This window comes from Dendrobium catenatum, unplaced genomic scaffold, assembly GCF_001605985.2.
Source record: "Dendrobium catenatum unplaced genomic scaffold, ASM160598v2 fragScaff_scaffold_892, whole genome shotgun sequence".
Classification (NCBI taxonomy): Eukaryota; Viridiplantae; Streptophyta; class Magnoliopsida; order Asparagales; family Orchidaceae; genus Dendrobium; species Dendrobium catenatum.
Window position 1 is genome coordinate 438,914 of NW_021319354.1, and position 7,129 is coordinate 446,042.

Below are 7,129 nucleotides of genomic sequence, written 5' to 3' on the forward strand. Positions count from 1 at the left end.
AAGACAGGCTCCCGGGGCGCACACAGGCACAGGTGTGGGAGTGCAGGCTGGCGGGCACAGGAAGGGTTCCGGGCGGGCTGGCTGGTGAGCTCTGAGGTGCAGAATGACAGGCCAGCGTGAACAGGGTTTCGGCCAAGCTGGCTGGCGCGCTACCCCACACTAAATGGCAGGCGGGTGTGGGTGGGGTTCTAGGTGGGCTGGCTGGCAGGCTCCTTAATGCGGGATGGTGGGAGTGGGGTGGCATGGGCTGGCGGGCTCCCGTGAAATGAATTGTTTTTAATTATTTTTAAATTATCAACCATTTAATTTTCTCGGAAAGTCATCGAGATATTTTCCCCCAAAAAAAGCCATCAAATTTTATTTTCCTACATGGTTTTAATCGATAGAATTTTTTTCGTTGGAAAACCACCAGTAAATTCAAAAACTGTCATAAAATAATCAATTTATGCTGAAAAATTCCATCGATAATAGATGATTTTCCTATAGTGTATTTGGCATAAGAGCATTCCTTCTATTGTGTCTGTCCTTTTTTGGAGAATCTTACACATATTTATTCCCATTGATGATAATCTCACCAAAAAATGTTTTATTTTGGCTTATAGGTGTCAATCTTGTTACCATATGGAGAATATGCATCATTTTTTTATTTTTGGTCCTATTGCTGTTAGAACATGAGTTTATTTTGATGATTTGTTTCAGTAAAATATTTTTATGCTCGTCTTTCCCTTAAATCTATGCTTAATGCTTGGTTTATTAATTCTAAGGGCCACATCCGTAATGTTATTCCTTATCTCATATTATGATTTCTTTTCTTGGAAAGGAATAATTCTCTTTTTAATGATGTGCGGATGAACCATCATAATGTTATTTAGAAGGTGAAGGATAAGATTTTCTCTCTTGTGGCGGTTAAACTACTTTCTTTAAAGGATTTCAAAAATTATTATTTTGTTGAGACTACTTTAGGGCTTAATTTGGAGGGTGATCCTACTGTTTCTTAGGCTAATATTATTTACTGGACCAAACCTCCCAGTAATTTCTTTAAATTGAATGTGGATGGTGCTAGTAGTAACTCTTCTTTGGGTTGTGGTGGAGCTATCAGGGATAGTAATGGCTGCCTTAATTTAGCTTTTGATGGTCTTGTTCATAATGGTAATTACTTTAGTGCTGTCACTATGGCCATTCCTTATGGTACTCAGTTATACATTTCTCTTAACTTAACTATTTTTTTTTTCAGGTGAACTCTGATTATGATTTCCAACACTTTTATACTGATGAGGATGTGTGTTGTATTCTGGATCTCTTCTATCATGTTACAGAAATTAAAAAGTTAGTGTTATTTTTGAATTACTCGTTCCACCATATTTGCAAGGAGGTTAATGTGTGTGCTTCTTAGCTTGCTAACTGGGGGTGTAGTCTTGACTATTTTTCTAATGTTATTTGGTTCTCCATTCCAATGGCTCTTTGTGGTATGCTTAAACATGATGCGTTTGGTATCCCCTATGTTAGTTCTTAGGTGGTTTTCACTTTGGGTGGTGTGCTGGGTGGTTTGTTTGCTGTGGCTTTTAGGTTGTTGGGCTGTTTTGCAATTTCTTTGTTCTGTTTTTGCTCCTTGGCTTCGCCTGCTAGTGAGTTGTGGTGTTTCTAGTTTTTCTTTTATTACTTGTTTCCTCCTTATGTGTGGATGGTTAATCTGTGGGATTGCAAATCTGTATCCTCTTGAGTTGGCTTTTTTGCTGCTCTTTTATGTTTTTTCTCTAAAGGACTTTTGTGACTCATTTAGTTTGAATTGTTTGGATGGTTATCTGGACTGGTGGTATTGTGAGTTGGTTTGGGATTTTCTTCCATCTTTATCAGTTTAGTTGTGGCATGCAAGTGGTTTGCTATCCATTGGATTTTGGCTTGGCTTATATTTAACTGGTTTCGGTTGATTATTGTGGGTAGGATTGGTGACAATATGGAGATTTTGTGCTATTCTTCTGGAAGATTTATGCTTTGTTGTATGGGTTCTTTAAAGGTGTTTTTGGGTGTTCCTGAAGGTAGGATTTAGTGGCTTGTGAATTTTCCTAATGAGGCTTCTTATATTAAGTTTTCTTTGAGCTCTAAAGGTCTTCATCCCCTCGATCTTTAGCTTAAGGTAGTGCAAATTTTTCAATTTCTCCTTTGTTCCTAGCTTTAATCTAGATTATTTTTATTGGTTAACCTATAATTTTTAGTGGTATAACTTATTTTTTTGGAACATCTGTCCTTTGCAGGTGGAGTTGCTTTTGGCTGACTTCAAGCTTTTTTTGTAGAAAGATTGGGCTTTATTTCCTTACTCTTATCTTTCTTTTTTAGATGCTTGTCTATAGCATTGTTAGAATGTTACTAGGGTGCCCTATAATTTGGATTAGTAGAGATAATCTGCTCTTAGGATTTCTTTTACTTTATTTTATAGCTCGTAAGAGCATTATTGAGCTGATGGTCTCTTGTAAGGACTTTGTAATCATTTTTTTAATAACTAACATGTAGGCCCCTCTATGGGTTTTAACAAAAAAAATTAAAAAAAAAAAGAGAAAAATACATATTATCCAATATAATTCTATGATCGTCCAGAGCAATTAGTTCAAATACTGTATTACTCTTCCAGTACGATATGGGATGATGCACAATGATTTACATATCATTTCACACATCTCTTGGGACATCCAGTACGATCCCTTGTACGATTAGAAGAAAATTATGATTTTCATCTTAGATGATGGGGGGTCGTCCCATGAAATATCACAGATCATCCAGTACAATCTTCAAAATTTATCCTAAACAATTTGATTGAGAAATCTAACCATAATTAGTCCATTAATTGCATGATCAGTTTGGGCATAATTGTCATAAATTATCCAGTATTATGTATATCGTCCTATATGATTAGAACAATAATTAATGATTAAAATATTACCTAAATTGTTATTAGAGGCTATTTTTTATGTCTATAACAGATCCTCCTGTTTGATCAAAATCATTTAGTATAATTAATTAAATGAGCTGATCATACAATACGATATAAATTGTACAGTATAATTAGTTAAAAAATTAAACTTCTAGTTTTGACTCAATCTCACTCCCCCTGAGTGTGTGTGTGCATGGTCACCAAGCTAGCATACACCCTTATAAGACTTGACTCAAGAAATAAAAAATACATCAATGAATATTAAAAAAATCTTTATAGCATAACCTATTTTGCACAATCTTAAGCCTTGAATTTTCATTGCATGGTGCATGGTATTTCTGAAATGTTAATACACACACAAATAAATATACATTGCAAATATAAATAGACATAAGGATGTGAAACAAAATATTTGTTATCATCAAAAATATGAACTTATAAGCTCAAGTTGCGACAAAACCAAACCTAGGACATGATAAAGCCGGTTTACCAAGTCAACCTAGATTGACTAAAGGACCCCTTAACTATTAAAAAACATACATTTCAAACCAAATGACCTCTCCATTGTATGAAACTACCACCGATAAGTCCAAAATATCATTTTGAATTGGTTGGATCAAATATTGACCCCTGTTTAAACTTGGTTGACCAAGAAACCATGGTTGACTAAAATAGACATAAATACTTAAAAAAAATCAAATTCAGTTATTTTGACCAAATTAATACCTCCAAACCTTTAGGGAATTTCTATTGGGTCCCCAAGCATCACCCAAAAAAGTTTTAGCCCTTAGGCCCATCTGGTTAATCTTCATAGGTGGAACTAAGTTAGCCAAATGAGGTCTTCTTTAACCAAAAGTCAATCCTTATGAAACTGCATAAATGGTTACATTAGGGGTCCCATAACCCACTATATTAATATCAGCAAGCCTAGCCCATGGGTGACCTGGGTTAACCTATTTGGTTAACCTAAACCTCCAAAAACCCAAAATTTTTAATTCATTAACAACCCTACCAAAATTGAACCATATAAATCATTGAATTATATTTTAGAACCTGTATTACAAATCCCAAGTCAATCCCTTGCCATATGGGCAGCTGTTGTGGCAAGAGTCTTCAAAATATCCTCTATATAAAATAATTGGTTTAGTTATAACTTTCTTAATACTTAACCACATGGCATGTATTTTCTTGGTCGAGGTGTCTAGCCCATATTGGTTAGTATATAATTGATTTGACTCCCTTATGTGCCATGCATTTGGCCAAAATCATGTATGTATGTATTCTTCTCTATCCTATAAATACCCCTCATTTTCTCTAAGGGTTGGTTCATTTCATCCCTTAGCTTCATAGGAACTACCTAACAATTTTTCAAGCTTTCTCTAGCCTTCTCCAACTCTAGAATACTTCAATTAATATTTTCAAAAGGTTATGTGAGAAAAAAACTTCCCAGTCAAACAACTCTCTATTCAAGCTATGAGGTCTTTAAGGATGATTAAAAGGACCTCTCCAGGGGTCTATTGAGCCCAAGAACAAAAATTTTCCCAATCTGCATTGAGGTATTTTCCAAACCCTAATTTAAAATTTTATTAGAAAAAAAAACACCCATGAATAAGTCATGATAAAATCCATAAACGTCTCTCTGCTCCTCTGGCATTCGAGGTGATCTCCAATCAATTTAGGTTTCCATCTCTTATGAATTTGATTTTTCCCTCCTGGCTTAGTTTTTTTATGATTTTTGTTTGATTTCTTTCTTTATCGTGTTTCTTCCTTCGCTGGTTTTGAGGTTTTTTTCTAGTTTTTTTGGTTTCGGGAGATGACGACTCCCTCGTCATCTAACCCATCTTCAACTTCTCTTTTTGAGGGTAAAACTTGGTGTTTTAAAGATGTGTTGGCTTGTTCTTCAATATCTTATCCTAATTTGTAGTTCGTTCATTCTTCATTTAAAGGCTATCCAGCCCTATTATTTGAGGATTCTTTGGTTGCACAGTTGGCGACTCCTTATGCCTTAATACTGGTGGGTAAATTTATTCTTAGGCATCTGAATCTTGATGTTATATGAATTATTTTCTTAACCTAAAGCTTTTTCGGGTCATTTCATATTGGCTTATTAGATCAAAGAATGTTCTTATCCAATTCTCTAATGATCTTGATTACAACTGTATATTTATTAGGAGATCTCACTATATACAAGCGTGTCAAATAAATTTGCTTAATTGGACTCTGGATTTTAACATTAAGGAGGAATCTCCTATTGCACTGTCTTGGATTTCCTTCCTTATATTGATACTTCATTTCTTTAATCATCAAATCTTATTTGATTTGGCTTTGATCTTTGGAAGGCCATTGCTAATGGACCAAGCCATTATTTCTATTTTGCGGCCTTCTGTGGCTCAGGTTTTGGTTGAATTTGATGTTTCTAAGAAACATCCTAATGAGATATGGATTGAGTCAAAGGTGAAGGGTTATTTTCAAAAAGTAGAATTTGAAATTTTACCTATCTTTTGTTCTTACTGTAAGATGCATGGTCATGGTATTAACGATTATTTTTTGAAGCATCCCCACCTTCATAAAGAGAAGGATTCATCAAAATAAATGCATGGTGATGAAGCCAATTTGATTTCTCATGAAGTTACTACTCCTAACCCTATGACTTTAGAGGGCAATACCTCTAATCTGTCCCAAATTATTAAGGAGCCTTTGGCATTACCTGGTGATGATCTTGTTCTAACTATTACTAATATTGTTTTATTAAATCATAATTAGGAAGTTATTACTAAACCCTCTTTTATTTCACCTGTTGATTGTGAGAATAGTGCGGAGCAAACTTTTCCTAATATTGATATCCAAAATGATGCTAATGTTAATTTCATCTGTCCTTGTATAATTAACAAAAAATTATTGGATTTGAATGGTAATATGCTTTCTCACACTCTCTCTAATCCCTTGAATGAACAAGAAAATGATATTGAATTTAATGCAACCATTCAATTTCCTTATGAGGAACATGGAAGGAATGATATCTCGTAATTATAAGGTGAACTAGCTTCTTTGGAGGATAGCCCTCCTCTTGAAAAATGCATTGAAGGCCTTATTGTGAGGAGTAAAGTTAATATGGAGGATGATGGTATGTTTATGAAGGATGAATGTCCTCAACAGATTAGTCAAGGGATCCAACAAAATGATAGTAATACTCCTTCAACTTTACATTATAATAGTGATGCTTTTACTAATACTGAGGATATGGGAATTGTTGCTCAATATTTTGCTAAGGATGATAATGATACTAGTTTCATTAAGGTTCATAGTAAAAGAGGTAGGAAGAAATAGCATATCATATTGAAATCTCCTTGAACCACTCGCTCGCATACTACTCATCAATTGTGTTTTTATATTTAATTATATTATTTGGAATGTTAGGGGCGTTGGTTGTCCCTCTTCTAGAATTCATGTTAACAATTTATGTCGTGTTCACAATATTTGTATACTTATTTTGCTTGAGCCTCTTATTTCTTCTTCTAGGTTGATTAGCACCTCTCAAGTTTTTGGGTTTTAATTATGCTATTTTGAATGTGGCTAGAAAGATTTTGGTTTTTTGGAATGACCCAATTAAAATTGATGTTATTAATGATTTTACTCAAGTGATGCATTGTAAAGTTAAGGTTTTCAATTTTCATTTCTGTGCTTCTCTTGTGTATGCTGCTTCTTTTCGTTCAATTAAGAAATTGCTTTGTGATCAAATCATTAATTTTTATAAAAATTATAATTTTTCTTGGCTCGTTGGTGGTGATTTTAATACTAATATTAACCCTTCTGAGAGGGTATGAGGTTCTTCTCCTTCTTATCGGTCTATGGAGGATTTTAGTAATTTGATTTTGGATTGTAATTTAACTGATATTGGTTTTTTTTTTATAATAACTTCTCTTGGAGTAGAGGTCACTTATGACAACGTTTGGATCGTGTGCTCTTTAATAACTCTTGGCTTAATACTTTTAACTCTATTAATGTGCAGCATCTTAGCAGAACTTTGTCTGACCATTCTCCCTTGTTTATTAGCCTTAATTTTAGTCAATTTAATATTCCTTCTCAATTCAGATTCCAAAATATGTGGTTACTTCATGACTCTATTTTAGATGTTGTTCAAAATAATTGTCAAGCTCCTTTACATCCAAATAATTCTAATTTTGGCATGAGGAGACTTTGGTT